Source organism: Canis lupus, chromosome 7, assembly GCF_048164855.1.
Source record: "Canis lupus baileyi chromosome 7, mCanLup2.hap1, whole genome shotgun sequence".
Lineage (NCBI taxonomy): Eukaryota > Metazoa > Chordata > Mammalia > Carnivora > Canidae > Canis > Canis lupus.
In genome coordinates, this window is record NC_132844.1 from 4,566,227 (window position 1) to 4,586,915 (window position 20,689).

General features: G+C 36.1%; 1 protein-coding gene and 1 pseudogene across 6 annotated transcripts in view; one reads left to right on the forward strand and one right to left on the reverse strand.

The window, feature by feature from the left end:
* REV3L (REV3 like, DNA directed polymerase zeta catalytic subunit) overlaps positions 1-20,689 on the forward strand; it is a 177,340-nt gene that overhangs the window by 19,641 nt on the left and 137,010 nt on the right. The gene's annotated exons all lie outside the window — the stretch shown is intronic.
* LOC140637430 (U6 spliceosomal RNA) lies at positions 14,796-14,892 on the reverse strand (annotated as a pseudogene).

Sequence of the window (20,689 nt, forward strand, 5' to 3'; positions counted from 1 at the left end):
TCTTTTTTTTTTTGGTCTTTTTGCTTTTTTTTGGTGTTCTCTGAACTGTTTGGTTCTTTGGTTTGGTATCTTTTATTTAATGAGGAAAACTCTCAGCCATTATCTCTTCATGTTATTTCTTTTGAATTGTCCTCTCTTCTCTATGTAATTTTAGTTAAATGGATGTTAGACTGTAAGATGCTGTCTCATAGCTTTTATACGATTCGTTATAAGTTTTTTCTTATTTCCCCCTCAATCTTTTTATCTTTTTTTTCTGATATGAGATTATCTTTTAGGGAGATTTCCTTGATCATAATCATTGTTGCTATTCCTGAAGTATTGCTATTTATTTTTTAAGATCTTATTTATTTATTCATGAGAGACACACAGAGAGAGAGGCAGAGACACAGGCAGAGGGAGAAGCAGGCTTCATGTAGGGAGCCTTATGTGGGATTCGATCCCAGGTCTCCAGGATCTTGACCTAGACTGAAGGCGGCGTTAAACCGCTGAGCCACCCGGGCTGCTCGAAGTATTGCTATTTTAGAAGGCGAAGCTATCCTATAAAGGCATGTACTTTTTTGGGCATGTCCTGAGATCTTTGATTATTAGTAAAATATGTTGATATATTTTGTACCAACTAAAAAGCAGTCTGATTAGATTTAAGGATAATGAGATATGGCCCAAGATTATGGCTACTGTTGTGAAGATAGAATATAATGTAATAATTTCAGTGACTTGGCAGCTAAAGTACATTTTAATTTTATGTCTTATTTTTCTGTGTTAATCACTTGAAATTTACTGGTTTTCATTCTGAATTATACCTTAAGTTATTGTAGTAGAATATATTTAATTTGGAATTAAAAATTAATACTATGTATTATCCAGTAGCTAGACCCAGATACATTTAATCTCCTAGGACTATGTAGAATTAACTAGACATGAAGTAAAGTACAAGTTAGTAATCAATTTTAGTATTTTGGGTTTTTGTGGTCTATTAATTGAGAAGGTGTTTTGGAAGTATAGATGAGATGCCTTTTTTTTTTTTTTAAGGAGGTTTTTTTTTTTTAATGCATGTAAGCTTTGAGATCACTAAAAACTAATAAACCAACCAATATAAATGAAACTTAGAAATTTCATAGCATGGGAAAGTTTTTTGAATATATACATATGTTTCAAATGATCAGAAGTGATAAATAAGATCTCTCTGGTTTTGAAAAAATATGATATATGAATAAAGGAATGTTATCTCAAAAGGAAAGTAAGATATGCTTCTAATTTTTTTCATTTACACTAATTGAGGATTGTCAGATTTACTAAAGAATCTTAGTGATATATGTGATTCAAGAACCTAATATTTAATTATAAAAAAAGCCCTTCTTTTTGAAATCTGAAGCTTAATGGTATTAGTATAAAAAAAAGATAGTAGGGGGAACTGGTTCATTGTAAGCATTTTTTATGTGAGCTCCGCTTTACCTAGTAAGATTCCTTGTCATGATACATTATACTTTTTCATAGAAAGGAAAAATGTTTTGTTTGACCCATGTTTCAGTAGCTGGCAGATTTTGAAATGGGGACATCTCCAAGTTGATATTGGACACTAGCCACATAAAAGGACAAGGAGCCAAATGCATGAAACATTTGCTTTTTTTGGCAGAAAGCCCCAGTATATGCTTCAATTTTCTTTTAAAAAATTGAAGTAAACCTGATCATGGGCAGTTTCTTGTTTAGTGTGTTAAATTCCCACCACAGCCCCAGCATGTAACTTGAGAACAGAGGGTCAAGCTTTTGTTGACGACTATGACACTTTCTGGCTCTGCTTCTGCAGTTGTAGAATCAGAACAGGGAATTGTTTTTCCTCTGATAAAAAGGAAGACTGAATTCCTTAAATGCAATTGGAACCCTGATCCTACACGTACATGTACACACAGAGAAGTACATATGCATAGTGTTCTTTTTATCCTGATATGTTTTATCTCCGTAATTACTCTTTGATACATTGCAGTGCTTTGGTAAATATTTATTGAAGAAAAGGAATTATTTTTTTGTATACAGTCTTACACAGATGACAAATCTTTACATGTAGATTGTAGACTTTCAAATCCATTCTCTGTCCATTTCCATTGTTAATACTTTAATTGAGGTCTCATTATATTAGCTTGGCCCATCATAATAGTCTTTCAGCTTGTCTCTGAATTCACTTCTTTTCAAATTCAGCCCGTATAAAGTCACTGGAGTGATCTTTCTAAAACCCAGATTTTGTCCAAATGAGGACATATTGACAGTGGTACAGGAGAAAGTAGGTGAAAAACTGCAAATAACCTAAGTGTTAAAAAATGAAGAGTAGTTCCATCTATATGTTACATATGGTCTGCCATATAGTCCTCAAAAATCTAAGAAAGAATATAGAGGGGAAATGTTCCCTTGTGTGGCTAAGTGAAGAAAATAGGCTTCAAAATAGTCTGTATAATATGATCCTTCTGTTTAAAAGTGCATATAATATAAACAGAGAAATAATGAAACAATATGAATATGGTAGATTTGAGTAATGTTTTTCTTTTCTGTGCTTTTTCATATATTATAAAAGCATATATTACTTTATAAATAAGGGGGAAATTAATAAACCAAAACATACGACCTATTCATATTATTCTTTTTTAAAAAATTTATTTATGATAGAGAGAGAGAGAGAGGCAGAGACATAGGCAGAGGGAGAAGCAGGCTCCATGCACCGGGAGCCCGATGTGGGATTCGATCCCAGGTCTCCAGGATCGCGCCCTGGGCCAAAGGCAGGCGCCAAACCGCTGCACCACCCAGGGATCCCATATTATTCTCTTTTGAAGCCATCATTAGCTTTCTGTATTTTACAGAGGTATTCCCAAAAAGTAGTCCATGGATATGACTGTATTAGAATCACCTGGAGGTATTCAGATTCCTGAGGTCTATCCCAGACATGAAACGAAAACCTCTGCGGTTGTCTAGGAATATGTACTTCTGGCAGATGCCACCATTAAGTTCTGAAACTGGCCTACAGTATAGAATAAAACACTAGATGACTTTTCTATGATCTGCTACCTGAATGCCTTCCCAGCCTCATTTCTTCCCCAGGCACTTTGCTTGTTAGTCTGAACTGCTTGCTCTTCCTCAGAGGTATATCTCATGGTTCTGTATTTACTTATAGCTTAAGGAAAGACAAGACACCCTGGCTGTGGTAGGTATGGAGCACTGGTGATAGTGTTGCTCCTCATTAAAGGTTTGATGAATGAATGAATGTCATTCCTCTGGATTAAATGACAATGTCCATTCAGTGAATTCTTCCTATTTTAAAATGCCCTGAGACATCAACTCCGTTGTGAAACGCTCCTGACTTTCCTCAAAGTTAATTAATCCTTTGTGCCACCATTGTACTTTGTGCCTCTCTTAGAGCTGTTGTCACACTGACATGCAAGTAGTTGTTTTTGACTTATCTGACTTCCCTATTGGAGTGTAAGTTTTGTGAGGACAGGTGAGTATGTTTGCCAGTCTTTGTGTCCTCAGTGCTTGGTTGGTGCCTAGATATGCAGTAAAAATTAGTAGGAAAAAACTTATGACAGAAGGACAAATCTTGTATGACTCCACTTGTATGAGGTATCTGGAATAGTTAAATTCATAGAGAAAGTAAATTAGTGATTACTAGGGGCTGGGGAAAGGGGAGATGGGGATTTATTGTTAAGTGGGTGCAGAGTTTCAGTTTGGGATGATGAAAATATTCTAGAAATGGATAATGATAATAGTTATACAATAGTGTGAATGCGCTTATAATGGTTATACAACAATGTGAATGTGCTTATTAATATGACTGAATTATACACTCAGAAAGTTAAAATGGTAAGTTTTATGTATATTGTCTCACACAGATACACAAACCACCTCTTGAAGGTAAAGACCTTGGCTGTTCACTCAGCTTTGTTCTCTATAGTTCTTAATGTTGTTTTGCTTCACTGTGTCTTATTTTGACTTGATTTTAAAGATGTTTGAAATTAAGTCAAATGTACAGAGAAAGCACATAGGAAATCTTTTAACAAGTCAACAGAATTTATAAAGAGGAAAACCTAGCATACTGCTTTCTAAAAATCACATATTTAAAGAAAATATCATGATATTACAAATAGTAATTAAAATTGAAGTGGCTATCACCTACTACTAACAGGTAGATAGTGGTGAAACAGAAGCAATATAGAATCATGGAACTTCAAACTTGATATGGTTAAAGGATCTTTTTTTTTCTTTACTTAGAATTGTCTCCCTACTCAAGTCCAGGATGATTGGCAAGCAATACATTGAGTACCTTGGCAGTATCCTAAGTGGTTTTTGCAGATGATCTCATTTGAGCTGCTTACATCTCCATGAAGTAATGATGATTCTGTGTTTTCATAAGGAAATCACATATGCTATTTAATACTATTCACTTGGAGCAGTTGCAAACCTTGTGTGTGTGTATACACACAAGCACGTGCGTATGTGTATATTCCTTCTAGTACAGTGATTCTCTGTGATTCAGTTTGCAAAATAATTTTTTTTAAGAGGGGAAGCAGACAGGGAGAGAGAGAATCCTAAGCAGACTCCAGGCCCAGCACAGAGTCCCATGCAGGGTTCGGTCTCACAACCCTGAGATTAGTATCTGAGCTGAAATTTTAAGAGTCAGTCACTTAACCAAATATGCCACCTAGGTGCCCCCTAAAGATTTTTAAGTAATCTCTACACCCAACGTGGGGCTCGAACTCACAATCCTGAGTCAAGTCATATGTTCTACTGACTGAGCCATGCACTCCACAAAATAATTTCTTTGGGAGCAATTTAAAAGGGAGATTTGGGGACTTTGCACCTAGAGTTTCTGACAGAAAAGGTCTGGAATGCTTCTCTTCTAGATAGTCTTAGAACATAAAGAAATACTATTACAATGGAACATATTTTGGACTGATAAAGATCTATTTTAGAAGCAAATCTCATTTTTGGAATGATTGAAATCTAATAAAAATGGCATATTCTTCTTATGACTGCATCATTCCTATCAACTCCCTGTTCTTGTCAATGATTTCCATATCTGTACTTCCTACCTACTGCCATTTTCTGTGATGCATTGAGAAATCCTGGTGAGTGACTGATAAGATGAAGATTTGTTCATTCTTTGGTTCTTTTTCCTTAATTTTATTGAGGTATGACTTACATGAAACAAAATTGACCAATCTTAAGTATATAAATAGATGAGTTTTGGCAAATGTAGCAATCCTGTAACTACCATCACCACAATCATGATATATAGAACATTTCTATTACCCTAAAAAGTTTCCTTGTGTCCCTTTCAATCAAACCTCCCTCCCTCCTACCTCCAGCAACCACATCCGCCTTGTCGCTATAATTACTACATCTAATTACAATATACATTATAATTACTATAGTTTTGCCTTTTCCAGAATTTCATGTAAATGGAATCAGAATATGTAGTCATTTGTACCCTCCTCCATATTCTTGCATGTATGAGTAGTATGTTCCTTTATATTGCTAAGGATATAGCAATCCCATTATGTGGATATACTATTCACAAGGATCTGGACATTTAGATGGTTTCTGGTTTGGACTGTTACAAATAAAGCTGCTGTGAGCAGTCATGTTACAAGTCTTTATGTGAATGTATTTTTTCATTTCTCTTACAGATACTTAGGGATGAGATGGCGGGTCATATAGTTTACTTCATGAGAAACCACCAAACTCTTTTCCAAAGTAGCATTTCATTCTGCATTACCTCCAACAGTGTATGAGAGGTCCAATTTCTCCATATTCTTAACATTTGGTTCTGGTTTAGTCTTTTTTAAATTGTATCCTTTCTAGTGGGAATGAAATCCTACCTTACTGTTTTAATTTTCATTTCTAAGGACTAAGGATACTGCACATCTTTTCATGTGCTTATTTGCCACTCACATATCTTCTCTGATAAAGTATCTGTTTAAATCTTTTGCCATAAAAAAAGAGTTGTTTTCCTTCTGCTGAGCACCAGCACCCCCTTAGACTCCCCACCTGCCCCAGATTCCATTACTTGGCCTTACTCTCTTTCCCTTTGTGTTCTTTGGACATCTGGCGGCTTAGACTTAGAACTTTCCCAACTCTCAGCTTAGGCCCAGGCATTTCCTTACTATTCATGTAGAACTATGAATCTCTATTATCTTACGTGAGAATTCTTTATGGTTCCATCCTTTCTACAGTGCTCCTTAAAACCCATGTGGGATAAATTTAATAGTTTCTTGGGCGCTTACTCTTGTGAGCTGACTAGAATAGTTTTTAGGTAATCTCTTACTTTGCTCTTGAGTACTCTCAAGAGTTACAGAACCAATACTATGCTGTCTCCTTTTTTAAACTTAGTCATTTTACCCAGGAGATGCTATCTTAGCTTTTTTGGGTGTATTAACTTCTACATAACACAGATTGGTTGGTTGTCTTTCCCAGCCAAAACAACATGAGCAACAGATTGAGCAGAGGCAGATACGAGAACCCAGCTTTCTCTTAGTAAGCCAGACATTAGAGAGATTTACAAAAATGTAAAACAGTTTCTATCTTCCGACCAATTTTTTTCTTCTGAAAAATAAAATGAAATGCTATTCATGTTAACATGTAATAGGTTTATTGTTTTTAATGAATGAAAATGTTAATATTTTATATATTTCTCAGGTTTAAAGAAATTAAATATGGTAATTATTAACAGATATTACCCAGGTAAAATTCTTCAGGGTCCACCATAACTTTTAAGAGTGAAAAGCAGTCCTGAGACCAAAAGATTTGAGAACTGCTGTAGCCAGTATTTATTAAGCACTTAATACATGCCAAAGTACTTTACATGTTTTAACTCCTTTAATTATCAAAACAGCCCTGTTACTTAGGTACTGCTATTATCTTCAGTTTACTAGTGAGGAAATGAAGGCAGAGAGAGATTAAATAACCTATCCAAGTTCAAATAGTAAATAGAGAAGCTGAGATTCAAACTTAGTCTTATCCTTTTCAAAACTTCAACCTCTAACATTCTCCTTTCCAGTATATAGTTAATCATGAATTCCTATTATTTCTTTAAAATATTCTCACTTCTCTCTTCTTTTCTTACCATTACATACTAATCCTGGTCCTTTCTTAGAGTCAGCAGCTTCTACCTAGGTTACTTGTCTGCCATTGTCAGATTTATAGCCAGATGTACGGCTTTTATCATTTCTTTCCTCTTCTCCATAATCTGTTACAGCTTGCTCTTATGCACTACTTTAAGCCCATACTTTCCTCTTTTTTTTTTTTTTTTGTAATTTTATATAGCACTTATCCTCCCATCTTGAGGACTCCTATTACACATATGTGTCTGTTTCAAGTTGTTGCATAGGTTACTAATGTTTTGATTTTTTTTTTTTTTTCAGGCTTATTTTGTGCCTCATTTGGGGTAATTTCTATTGCTGCTTTTAAGTTTTTAATCTTTAATTCTGGCATTTCTAATGTGCTATTAATTCCATCCATTGTACTTTTCATCTCAGACATTTTTCATCTCTGGTAAGATGTAAATTTTGATTCACATTCTTTTTATATTGTCTGCATCTCTGCTTAATGTGTCCAAGCATTCCTCCACTTCCTTCAGCGTATGGATTTATAGTCAAGAGAGTTATCTTGGTATCTTTGCTGATCCCAGTACTTACCAGTTCTTGGCTTGTTTCTATTGCTGCTTTTTCTTCTCATTATGGGCCATATTATTCTATTTCCATGCCTGATAATTTTTTATTAGATGTCAGACATTATGAATTTAACCTTATGTTTGGGTTATTTTGTATTTCTAGAAATATTCTTGAGTTTTATTCCAGGACGCTGTTACTTGGAAATCGTTTGACACTTTCAGTGCTATTTTTATGCTTGTTCAGGTGAAACCAGAGTAGACTTTATATAGGGCTAATTTTGCTCCATTACTGATGGAGTGACCTTGTGATTATCCTGCCTGATGTCCTGTGAAGGATGAGACTTTTTCCTTTCTGGATGAAACACATTATTCCTGCCACTGACCCCCTGAAATTGTTCCTTCTGCTCCTTTTAGTTCTTTTGCTGCTTTGAGTAGGTTCCTCACAAGCATGTGCTGATACTACTCAGTAAGTCTTCAGGGAGCCCTCCCCAGGTCTACTCTACTCTCTCTCTGCAACTGTCTCCTCTCTGGTACTTGACCACGCATGTTCCAGCAAACTTGGACTCATGCTTCCTCAGGTTGCTGGTCTCCACTCGGCTTCCTTCTACCTCTGCTCCCTGGAGGCTCCCTCTAAGCAGGTAGCTATTAGAAGAGGGCTCACTTTGTTTCCCCTCTGTCAGGGATTACTCTTCTTACCAGCCATTGTCTAATGTCTGAAAACTTGGGGTTTGTTGTTGTTTTTGTTTCAGGCAGGAGGGTAAATCTGTTCCTTATTACTCCATGTAGACTGGAATCTCCCTGTCTGTTCATTTTTTTTAAAAATTCAGCTCAAATACTAACTCCTCTCCAAAATGTTTCATAATCCATTTTCTAGTCAGGAATTGTTTAACTGCAAAGAACAGAAGCCCTTTCAAAGAAGCTCTAATAAAAAGGAGATTTATTATTATAATAGAGAAATCTCTTAGATCTTCACTGCATGGTACAAACAGGTCTGTCTTCTCTTCCATTCTCTTCTCTGCACACCAGTCTTCTCTGCAGGGTTCTTTCCACCTGCTTTTGACTCTCACTTGCCATGGTATTAACTCTGGCTTTAACTCAACATGACCTTTCAGCTCTAGTCCTTATACTGTGTAATCAGATTACCTATTTATGTAAATGGCCCCAAGGAGCCAGAAAATTAGTATTAATCTTTGGTAAGCAAAGTTCAGTAGTGACATGACCATGATTAATATTACAATTAATGTGTTTTAAATGAAAAAAAAGTTTTAGAAATAAGTATTTCTCACGCAAAATAACTAGGAAGTTAGTCTCAAATAATATTGAGTAAACACAATGTACCAAGATAGCTCAGACATTTCGCTTATGTTTTTTGATTAAATAATATGGTTCATCTGTGAACATTTTCAGAGCACATATTATGTACCAGACACTGCCAAAAACAAGAATAATACAAAGGAGCTTATACTCTCATACAGCCCATAGAACCAAATCCAGCCCCACCACCTGTTTTTGTAAGTAAAGTTTTATTGGATCACAGCCCCTTCCATTTATTTCCATACTACCTGTAGCTGTTTTTGTGCTTTAGAAGGTATAGATATTTGCAGCAGAGACTCTATGGTCCATAAAGCCTAAAAATGTACTATTTGTCCTGTTAGAGAAAAAGTTGGCCAACCTGTGGTATTAGGTGGTTACAAGTATTTTTTTTTTTTTACAAGTATTTTTTAATATCAAAAGTTTGATTTCTTTTTGCAGTGTCAAGACCTTCTTTATCAGGTCTTAGACTTTGACCAGAATGAATATTTAGAAGTTAAAGGAATGCCTGGGTGGCTCAGCGGTTGAGCATCTGTCTGCCTTCGGCTCAGGATGTGATCCCAGAGTTCTGGGATGGAGTCCCACATTGGGCTCCCTCTGGGGAGCCTGCTTCTCCCTATGCCTGTGTCTCTGTGTCTCTCATGAATAAATAAATAAGATCTTAAAAAAAAAAAGTTAAATTATTTTCCTACAGTCCTGACATTAGCCATTTAAAGCTCTTTCCTCCTCTCCCCCATTTTTAAGAAGGTCTTGGCTTCATTCATGAAAACCATAGGATTGTTTTGTCTCTTAATTAATTTCTGGTTGGATTTGGAGTACCTCACATGAGGGCATCTGGGTTTACTGGTGATTCAGAACACATGCGGTATGGTATTTGGCAAGAGGTCAAAGGCCAAGTGTTGCAGCCACCCACATAACAATCTTTTGCAAACGATCAAGTGTTTTCTGTAATTGTAGCAAAACAGATTTTTCTTCTCTCGTACTATATTAAAACAAAAGCAATATGCTTTGAAATGGTTGAAAATTAACTAGTTTTCAAATTAAACACAGAAACTCAGGGAATACCATCTAAGGTCTACATGTGCTTGTGAGGTTAGTAACCAATATGTATAGTTCCTCTTGTGTTCATGGTTATCATTAGTTAAGGTAAAGAAGTCTGACACAGATTTGCATGAAGTCATTCACCCTTCAAGTCTCTGCTACTATAAAAATAGTTGTTATTCATTTTTAATATGTGTCTCTTTAAAATGCCATAGTTACGAATCTCAATATCAAATGCTAGATTCTCCTCCTGCTCCACAGTAGGAGTTTGCCACTGAAAAGAATATAAGAAAGGAGTCCGTTTGATTTTGGGAGTTTTTATAACTAGTTTAACCATTCATCCCAGTTTGCTTGGAATGTTCCTAATTTATACTAGCATAATTATTAATAGTGCCTCTGTTTATTCAGAAAAATCCCAGTTTAGATGACAAATGGTCACCCTATTTATCTATAATCATGTTGACCATTGAGCAGCTGGATCTGCTTTAAAATTTAGCATTTACTGGGGATCCCTGGGTGGCGCAGTGGTTTGGCGCCTGCCTTTGGCCCAGGGCGCGATCCTGGAGACCCGGGATCGAGTCCCACGTCGGGCTCCCGGTGCATGGAGCCTGCTTCTCCCTCTGCCTGTGTCTCTGCCTCTCTTTCTCTCTCTCTCTGTGACTATCATAAATAAAAAAATAAAAAAATAAAAAAAATTTAGCATTTACCCAGCTTTTACATTTATTCTGATTCTAAATTTCAAAGGACCATTGGTAATTGATGACTGCAAGACAGCACAGTTGTTAAAGTGAAATTTAACTTGTGTGCAGGCTTATCTGATAGTTAAGAACCTAGATTGTGTTTCTAAGGCTCAAAATAATTTGAATCTTTACTGCTAAAAATGAACTTATGGTGTAGTGTTTAGGGACTCCTCAGTCTCTTTTCCAATCTGCTTCTCTAGGCTTTTCTCATTTTTCTTTCTCTTTATCACGAACTCTAGATTTCCATCTCACTTAGACACTTGGATTTTCCTGAATATATCCTACACTTTTTTCTAACATACCTTTCTTATAGTATTCCTTCTATTTTTTTTTTTTGCACTACCTTTTCCTGTCTATGCCTATTAAATTCTTGCCCATTCTTTAAAGTCCAGTACAAATATCACTTCTAAGAAACCTTTTTTGCCATACCCGTGTTCTAATTAATTTTTCTTTTCTCTAGGTTCCCTAAGCATTTTGTTTCCATCTGTTATATATTTGACTTGGTGCCCCAACCCTATTCCCGGCTAGAGTTGAGGCAAGAGACTATATTAAATTCATTTTAAAATCACATTATTGGGGCACCTAGGTGGCTCAGTCCATTAAGCCTCTGCTTTCGGCTCAGGTCATGACCTCAGGGTCCTGGGATCTAGCCACATTGGGCTTCCTGCTCAGCAGGGAGTCTGGTTCTCCCTCTGCCCCTGCCCTACCTCCCTGCTTGTGTGCATATTTGCTCTTTCTCAAATAAATAAAGTCTTCTAAAAATATAAATAAAATCACAGTACCTATACAACATCATTTATGTACTAGGTGTTCAGTAAAAATATATGGTTGATTGTTGGCTTATTCTCCTAATTTCTTTAGGACAACTAGGCCAGAAAATATTTTTAAAAGATACTTTCTTCGTAAGCTTTGTAAGGGTAACTCTAGTACTCCAATTTCTAAGTTTATTTACTACTTTTACTTGTCTTTATTTTATCTAGATTTTTGTTAACACTTTTTTTCCTTCCGAGAGTATATTCTCATTGACACTTTAACTAGAACCAAAAGTTTCTGTTTTTCCTTCCCTTCCAAGGCGGTTTGCCAGGTTCCACGTCCTTCTTACATTCTTTCCCCATTGCCATCTTATTATCTTCTGCTAATTCTTGAAGATGATGAGATGACCAGTTGTCTGACTACTTACATTAGTTCTCTGGATTAATCATTGCCTTCCACAAATTTCCTTTATTTTGGCCACTATATTTTTAAGGAAGAAGAAGGATGAAAAGTATTAAGGAGTTCAGGAAAGTATACCTTACACATTAACCTACTTTGTAAAATTTTTCTAATGGCACAAAGGAAAAATGAGCAGGTGACATTACAGCCCTGGCATTTCTTTTTCTTTCAAGTCTAATATCATTAGACTTGGAGTGTAGCTCTTTAGGCATGTTATCTTGGCTATATCAAAATTTTTTATTTTGTTTGGATGAAAGAAGAAGTTCACAGGAATTTTCAGAACCTAAACCAAAAGGTGAAGCCAAGTGCTAAACAGCTGTCTTTGCCATAGCTGTTAATCAAACCATCATTTGTCCTTGATGTAGTGACTGGCAGTTGGGAAGTTTTGTTATAGAATTGTATTCAGTGCTCTGAACACATGTGAAACCTTTCATTTTCTTCACTCCAAATAATAATTAGCATTTTAGTTTACATAAATTATGAGCTAAAGATTGTGACTTGTAAATGAAATATAGGATAAGTCAATTGGTCTCATCTACCTTGTTTGTGTTACAGACTAAGTTCTTGGGTCATCGTATATATGATAGATTGATGAAGTCTAAATTTAATCTGTTCTCTCACATAAGGAAAATTAAATAATAACCCCTAACTTGTGGGAGCATCAAGGTATACTTTATATTTCACCATGTTCTTGTGAGATGGATGTTATTTTGGAATACATGAGATATCTAAAAAACCTATTAGAAGGGAACCTTACAATGGAGGTTACATAAAATATTACAGATCCATAGATTCGTTCATAGCTTTTGACAAAGAGCTCTCAAATTCTCTGTTACTCTCTCTATTGCTTCATCTTCGGGAAGTTCAGCTAGATTGGGCCAACATGCAGGGTGTTTGGGGCAGTAGGAGAGGTAGTGGGACAACATTGCCTAATGGCAGTCTCACTCTTTGTGTTCTGCTTTTGGCCCTTCAGTTCATAGCAGTGAGTTAAGGTCACCTTGAATGGTACTACCATACACTTTTATCATGAGGGGTAAGTAGTCAGCATTTCACAGTACAGAAAAATTACTGTCCTTAGATCAGAATTAGTTAATTGTGGTTTGAGAAGGAGCTTAAAGATTATGGGTTGAAGAAAAACTGTCTTTTTTGTTATGTTTTAAAGAGAGAGAGATTGATAGGTTTTCTAAATAGGGAATTAGATGATTTGACAGACTTGAGAGACTCAAAAGGCTAAAAATTGCCTAGAAATGCTAAAATTAGGCGAGTACTCCTCTTGGTAGTTTATAGGTTTAAACTGAAGAAATTAATGAATGTATAAATTACTTTCACTGAAAACTGATTATAAGGTAAATGTTTAAGAGATCTTTAAGAAATGTCAAGTAAATTTGAAATCAGCATTGGTAGAAGGATTAGGAAGGAGTATGGATTATAGAAGAAATGCCAGTGTTAACTGTTATTCTTAAAGGTCTGATACTAAAAATATTTGCATTTGATTCAATAACCTTTTAATTTGGGATATTTAAAAAAAATAATAATTTTGGATATTTTTCATTTCCTGTTAAGAACTCATTGGAGGGGTGCCTGGGTGGCTCAGTCAGTTAGGTGTCTGCCTTCAGCTCAGGTCATGATCCTAGGGTCCTGGGATCGAGCCCCACATAGTACTCTGTTCAAGTAAGGAAACTGCTTCTCCCCCTCCCTCTGCCTGCAACTCCTGCTGCTTGTGCATGCACGCATACTCTCTCTCTGTCAAATAAAATCTTTAAAAAAAAAAAAAACTCATTGGAAAGTATCACAGTGATAATTTTGAAAAATATCACATCTGTGATGTGATTACATATAGGTAGTTCCTTATCACTAAATATGATAAAAATATATCCCTGGAGTTTTTGTTATTTTTTAAAGATTTATTTTATTTTATTTTAAAAGATTTTATTTATTTATTCATGAGAGACACAGAGAGAGAGGCAGAGATGCAGGCAGAGGAAGGAGCAGGCTCCATGCAGGGAGCCCAATGTGGGTCTTGATCCCGGGTCTCCAGGATTACCCCCTGGACTGAAGGTGGCACTAAACCGCTGAGCCACCGGGGCTGCCCTTTAGAGATTTATTTTAGACAGTGTGCTTGTGAGTGGGTTGGGGGGGGGGGGTGGCCAGAGGAAAAGGGAAAAGGAAAGACTCTCAAGCAGACTCCCTGCTGAGCATGGAGCCCAGTGTGGGACTTGATCTCATGACCCTGAGATCATGATCTGAGCCGAAATCAAGAGTTAGATGCTTAACTAACTGAGCCACCCAGGTGCCTTAGTTATTTTTAAAATTTGTTTGAGTGGTACTTTGCTAAAGTGAAAAGAACACCAAACCAAGAATCAAGAGTTTAGAATACTTCTGGTTCTGAGGTCCTTGGAATTCTTATCCAGTTAACTGTGTGACTTGAGGTACTCCTGAATCTTTTATCTCATATATAAGATGGGTAAACAAACTGATATCTTCATACAAGGAGTTACTATGGAACAACAAAAACGAATGAACTACTCATAATGTGGTATCCTGGATGAACATTAAAATAGTGCTGGGTGAAAGAAATCAGACATAAAAGAATATGCCATTTTTATGAAGTGCTAGACAAAACTATTGTGAAAAATCAGAACAGTGATTGCTTCAGAGGAGGTGGGGATTGACTAAAAAGCAGCACAAGGGAATTTTGGAGGTGATGAAAGTGGGAATTGTTCCATAACTCATCAAATTACATACATTTGTCAAAATTAATAAGATGCAGTTAGTATTTGTGCATTTTATTATCTGGAAATTTTACCACTCCTCCTCTCTTTGCCCACCCCCCTCCCCTGAAAAGAACAAAAAACAAGTATTCCATGTCATCCTTGTGCAAGGACCATGCTAATCTCTCTATCATTCCAATTTTATTAGATGTACTTTTCTCAGTGGTAGTGGATAGGAGTTCTGAAACTACTTTTTATGTTTTTAAGGATTGTGCAAACAATACAGTAAGGAAAATGGGAACCAGGTTTCTTACTGTTGAACAAAAGAGAAACATGGACATAGGGACAACTAGAATGTTTCTAGGATATTGGGTTGGAATTGGAGGTATCAAATGAAAAAAGGAATTGGAGGTATGAGTATAGTTTTTATCATATACAGAGAAGGATGGATGGATAGATAGAGAAATAAATATAGGGTATGTGTATGTATATAAATATATAAATTTCCTAGTATGTGCTCATGGATTCTAGAAGTAATGATACCCGCTTAGCATTGAGGATACTTTGTGTCCAGATCTTGATTTCTAAATAATATTCTCCACTAAAAGTAACCAAGACTCCCTTGGGAAAAGTGCAAGATGAACCTGAACACCTTCTTGTTTCAGAAAATAAAGTGTTCAAGGAATGATGAGAATCTAAAGGACATTGAATTCAGGTTTCCACTCAGACATGAAAGAAATTAGAAGTTGTCACTCTTGTCCTTATAGTAGGAACAAAGTTAAACTAAAAAGCAACAGTTCTTCTTAGATCCATCAGAGAACTGAGATCACAGAGTAAACTAATGCCCCCAAAACTGGAGAGACAGGCAAATACAAAGAATCACAGCTTGCTGGGAGCATAAGCTAATGAAGCCAGGAACTAGTAGGAAAACTTAACTGTAACTGATGACCTGCCAGAAGCTGAGTGTGGATTAGCTTGATAGTTAAACACTCCTGGGGGTCCAGTTTTAGGATGGCTCCCACGCTCTTGTGAGTTTTTCCTCCACAGGCTCCACCAGGTTCTCACTGTTAAGATCGGAAGGCAGGTGGATTTCCTCATGCTTCCCGCAGGAGAGGAATAGTAACCATTTTGAAATAAGCCCACAGCATTCTGTTTTTTCCCTGCTTAAAAGGGAAACCACCAGAGCCCAACCAGCTTGGGGAAACCAACTTTTTCTCTAGCCTTGCTGTCTCTCTAAGAGAGGAAAAACTGCTGAGAGGCACTTTCAAAAGCCACAGCCAGGAATACAGACCCACTAAAAGACTCAGACCTCATCCTTGGATTATGGAATAGTTCCCCTCTCCCCACACTTTACCTCTACATCAACAGGGCTCCTGTATAATAATAGAGGATTACAGACGAGAGAACTGCAGGGTTTGTACTTTATTTAGGGAGTTTCTAGGGAAACCCAAAGACAAGGACGTTAGAGGAAATTTTAGTTTTGATACCCATAGCTACAGTAAATACAGCCTAACTCCTAGTCAGATACGACAGAGATTTTGGAATTGTCAGACTGGAAATTTAAAATAACTATGATCAATATGCTAAGGGCTCTAATGGAAAAAGTGAACAACATGTAAGAACAGATGGGTAATGTAAGCAGAGAGATTGAAATTCTAAGAAAAAAGTCAAAAGAAAATACTAGCAATCAAAAGCACTGTAACAAGTAAGGAATGCCTTTGATAGAGAAGAGAGAAAGGAGCAAAACAAATATTTGAAATGCTAATAGCTAAGAGTTGAAAATTCCAAACTACCAATCCAGGAAGCTCAGAGGACACCAAATATGACAAATACCGAATCTACACCTGGTAGTGTAGAAGTGTTGAAAGAAAAAAAATCACCAACCTAGAATTCCATATATATTGAAATGGTCTTTCAAAGTGAAAGAAAAATGAAAACTTTCTCAGGCATAAAAATTGAGGGAACTGTCACCAATAAGAGCTGTTACTTGCCTTGCAAGAAATGTTAAAAGAAGCTTTTCAGAGAAAAGGAGAGTTAGTGAAGGAATAAATGAAGGTGTAAAATAAAACCTTTTGTTTTCTATCCTAAGTGGATATAATAGATAATACACACAATGTATTGGGTGATTATAGCTTATAGTTAAGTGAAATTGGAAGCAATGTTACAAGGGGTAGGAGAGAGAATTTGGAATACTGTTTTAAGGTACTACCTGTGAAATGCAATATAATGCTATTTGACAGTGGTTGTAGATTAAATGTAAACAGCAACCTCTAAAGCAACCACTAAAAAAGTTCAGTTTTAATACTTTTTTTTTCAGTTTTAATACTTTAAAGATGACGCTCCACTGACTTCTGGTTTGCATTGTTTTTGATATGTTTGGCAATATGTTTTTGTCCAACATTTCATAATTTTCATGACTTATAACTGCCTTATTCAGGCTCCCCTATAACCAGTTTTATGCTTAGTAGAGCTAACTGGCCATATCGGTCTGATACTGTTAAGTAACTGAATGTAGTTCTAAGAAAACTTCCATTGAATTCTTGTACAATATTTTTGGATGGGGTGGTTTGAGGTGTGCGAGGAGGCTATGCTGCTTCTACCTTTCGACAGAGCAACTATTAAGTGTGTATGGTAGGTCAGTTTTATTAAGTTTATTGTCTGAAAGTTTTATTATCTAAAAACTTTCTTACATTGACAGTTTTTAATCTTTAATTGCTTTATCTGTTTTTGGTAATGATCACTTTAAGTAGAACATTGCTAATTGACAACATATCTTAATGTGATTGAATGTTTAAAATAGTATACTTAGTGCATCATCAAGTGGAAATAGAGACATATAAGTGGTTTTAGAAGCTAATGTTTGTATTTCTCTTAATTTAGTCATAATTTATTTCTGTGATGCAAATCTAATAATTCATTTTAATGAATGCATTGATTTTTTAAAAATTTTTATTTATTTATGATAGTCACAGAGAGGGGGGGGGGGGCAGAGACATAGGCAGAGGGAGAAGCAGGCTCCATGCACCAGGAGCCTGACGTGGGATTCGATCCCAGATCTCCAGGATCGCGCCCTGGGCCAAAGGCGGGCGCCAAACCGCTGCGCCACCCAGGGATCCCGAATGCATTGATTTTAATGGTATATTCAAAATTAGGTCTTTTCATTAGAGACCTCCAGAAAAAAGAAAATCCAGTGAGCATGAATGGGCTAAAAAAATTATTTAAGAGCTTTATTCAGATACAGTTTACAGTTTGCCTGTTCATCCATGTTGTATCAGTACTTCATTCCTTTTAATGGCTGAATAAATATCCCATTGTATGGATAGTCCATGTTATATTTATCCATCAGTTAATGGACATTTGGGTTATTACTACCTTTTGGCTGTTAGGAAAAAATGTTACTATGAACATTCATGTACAAGTTTTTGTGGGTATATATTTTCATTTATCTTGGGCATATAACTAGGAATAGAATTGCTGATCATATGATAACTTCGTGTTTAATCTTTTGAGGAACTACCAGCCTATTTTCCAAAGCAGCTATACATTTAACATTCTTAACAGCGATATATGAGGTTTCCAGTTTTTCAACAACACTTGTTATTGCCTCACTTTTTTTTTTATTATAGCTGTCTAGTGGATATGAAGTGTATTTCATTGTAGTTTTGATTTGCATTTATCCCATTGATGGCTATTGATAATGAGCCATCTTTTCATGTACTTGCCATTTTTATATCTTCTTGGAGAAATGCCTATTTATTTTACCCATTTTAAAATTAGGTTGTCTTTTTAATATTGAGGTGAAAGAGTTATTCTAGATACAAGTCCTTTATCAAACAGGATTCCTAAATAGTTTCTCTTATTCCATGTGTTGTCTTTTTACTTTCTTGTATAGGTAAAATTTTAAAGTCCTTCAGTGTTCAACTACCATTAAGTATGATTGAACAGTTTACTAGATTTGCATTAATTTAATTACCTGTAACATTTTATTGATGTGTCTTTAAAAGAAAATTCAGGCATTTACATACAAATTTGACTGGATAGTAACTTTATCTTGATTAGCTATTAATACTGTTTTATATCACTGGAGGTGAATTTTCAGATAGTAATCGGATTATTAATTTTACTTCAACCTTGGATTACTTACCTCTGAATTGAAATACCACAAAGATTAACATGTGTGACTATTCTGGCTGTAAAACATCTGAAACTAAAACAATATTTGTTTTTTTGTTTTTTAAGTAGGCTTCACACCCAGTGTGGGGCTTGAACTCATGAACCTGAGACTGAGCCAGCCAGGCGCCCCAAAGCAGTATTTGTTTTACAAGCCAGAATTTTATTTTTAGCAAAGGTTATAAACACTAGTTATTTTTATGACATTTATGAAAGATAAACATTTTCTTGGAGATTCTGGCTTGAAAACAGTTTAGTTTTTTTTTGTTTGTTTGTTTTGTTTTTTTGTTTTTTTAAGGCTAGACTTTTTAGAAAAATGTGATGGTATACCATATTGTGTAAGCCAGTAGTAGTACCTGAACTGACATTTGCAATCACTGTGAAACTCAAAGTAATTACTGGTTTCCTTTCCTTGTTTATTTGTTTTTTTTTTTTTTTTTTTAAGATTTTATTTATTCATGAGAGACACAGAGAGAGGCAGAGGGAGAAGCAGCTCCCCACAGGGAGGGGACCCCGATGCAGGGCTCAATCCCAGAACCCCGGGATCACACCCTGAGCTGAAGGCAAATGCGCAGCCACTGAGCCACCCAGGCGTCCCTTACTGGTTTCCCTTCTATAGTAATAATTGCAAACTAAATTACACATGAATTTTGGACATGCCATTTCATCACATTCTTAATCTTAGAAACATTTGTATTTTTTGCTGTTAGTTTACTGTTTAATATGGAAAGTTGATCCTTAATTCATCCCTTCTCATCCCCTTTCAAATAGGAAAAGATAGGAAGATATTATAAATATCTTTGTTAGCTTTTGAAAAGAAATTATAAAGAGAGAAAAGTAAAGGCAGTCAAAGACTAAGACTAGTCAAAGACTAAGATGAAAGCCCTCTTCAAAAGGTAGTATCATTATGTTGGTTTTCCAGCAATAAATTCTCAATTCTCTGACATCAGCTGTGGGTGTTCTGTAACTCATTTCAGTTATGGCACTACCTGAAATTAGTGCAGATCCCCATAGGGTAAGGGATCAGTTCTATAAGATTGCTCCTGCTTCAGATGCCAGCCACAAATGGATACCCAGGCTACTTGCACTTTTGCCTGGCCAATTACAAATTTGGGGATTCTTTCAATCCTCCCCTTACCCTCAGGTTCAATAATTTACTAGAACAATCTACAGAACTCAGGAAAACACTGTATTTATACAGTATATTATAAAGAAGACAAATGAATAGCCAGGTCAAGACCTACATAGGGTAAGGTTTAGAAAGGTCCTGAGCCTCAGATGTGTCTGAAAAGTGTGTATGCATAACCAGTTAGCTTTCCCAAACCTCATTGTTCCAGAGTTTCTATTGAAGTTTCATCACAAATGCATGATTAAATCATTGGCCATTGGTGAACTAAATTTTAAGTCCTTCTCCACTCTCTGGAGGTGAGGTGGCAGGTAGGCCATGGGATTGAAAACTCCAACCCTGTAATGATATGATTGATTCCTCTGGCAACCAACTTCTGTTCTGAAGCTGTCTTAAGACCCGATCAAGAGTCACCTCATTAATGTAAATTCAGTTATGATAGAAGGGGTTTGTATGAGTAACAAAATACTCCTACTATTGCTCAGGAAATACCAAGGGTTTTAGGAGCTCTGTGCCGGGAATAAGACACAAAGACCAAATATATATATTATGCCACATATGCTTATCTAGCGTGGATCAAACACCCTCTGTATTTAGACTCTCTGCCAAGCATTGAGAATAGGAAGAAGAAGACATGATGCATGTATTCATGGAACTCACACTGTAGGTATGGAGACAGAGACAGTGAAGTTGCATCTTACGTGGGAAGTAGATTTGAAGCAAAAGT